The sequence below is a fragment of the Camelina sativa genome, chromosome 11, assembly GCF_000633955.1.
Source record: "Camelina sativa cultivar DH55 chromosome 11, Cs, whole genome shotgun sequence".
NCBI lineage: Eukaryota > Viridiplantae > Streptophyta > Magnoliopsida > Brassicales > Brassicaceae > Camelina > Camelina sativa.
This window is the reverse complement of record NC_025695.1, coordinates 30,692,377-30,693,602: the sequence shown is the minus strand read 5'-3', so window position 1 is coordinate 30,693,602 and position 1,226 is coordinate 30,692,377.

The following is a 1,226-nucleotide window of genomic DNA, read 5'->3' as shown; positions in this document are numbered from 1 at the left end:
GATCAATGAAAGGAAGAGGAAAATGATCTTTCCTAGATACAGCATTCAACTTCCAATAATCAATGCACATCCTATGTCCTGTGATGGTCCTAGTTGGGATTAGCTCATTTTTTTTCATTTTTGATGACAGTAATTCCTCCTTTTTTAGGTACACAGTGCACTGGAGATACCCACGTACTATCAGAGATAGGATAGATAACTCCAGCATCAAGTGGTTTTAGGATTTCTTTTTTAACTACCTCTTTCAGATTAGGGTTCAATCTTCTTTGGGGTTCAATACTAGCATATGATTCATTTTCAAGATTGATCATATGGGTGCAAAGACTAGGTGAAATTCCCTTGATATCATCTAAAGAATAACCAATAGCTTTTCTATACATTTTTAGCTCAGTTACTAGCATCCCCAATTCATCATCACTCAACCTAGAATTTACTATGACAGGATAAGTAGAATTGGTTCCCAGAAAAACGTACCTGAGTCCGAAAGGGAGAGTTTTGAGTTTTACCTTCGGAGCTCTCAGTTCCGACCAGTCATCGGCATGGGCGCCAGAAGCGGTCATGGTCGAACGCGGTCCGAATGGTGTCTCGAGCGGTGACTCAAGTCGGGTCTTGACGTTGGTCGAGTGGGAGGTTTCACGTTCCGAATTCTCTGTCTCAACTACACATACCTCTTCTGCGACAGACAACTGCTCGAACTCCTCTGGTTCGTCCATTTCTCTGTGGGAGTCTAGCATATTCTTGTAACAAGTGGTCTCCCCATGCAGGAACCCTTCTTCTCCATCCTTGGTTAGAGCAGTTTTGAGATGATCCTCCTTAGCTAGTTCCTCCAACAGGTCATCAGCCAACTTATCCATCTCCTCAATGTAGAAGACTTGTCCTCCTATTGTTGGCTTCTTCAAAGTATCCTTGATGTCAAACTTCATAATGAAGTCGTCGCCCAGATTGAGATCAATCTTGCCATTTCTGACATCAATGATGGCTCCAGCAGTCGCCAGGAATGGTCTTCCTAGGATCAAAGGATCCTTTGGTTCTTCGTCCATCTCCAGAACCACAAAGTCGGTTGACACTTCCACGTCTCTGATCCTGACAAGTAGGTCCTCTAAGATACCATGTGGAAGTCTCACTGATCTATCTGCAAGGATGAGGGAGATGTCGCATCCCTTAAACCTTGTGAAACCCAACCTCTTAGCCACAGAGAATGGCATCAGATTCACTGAAGCGCCAAG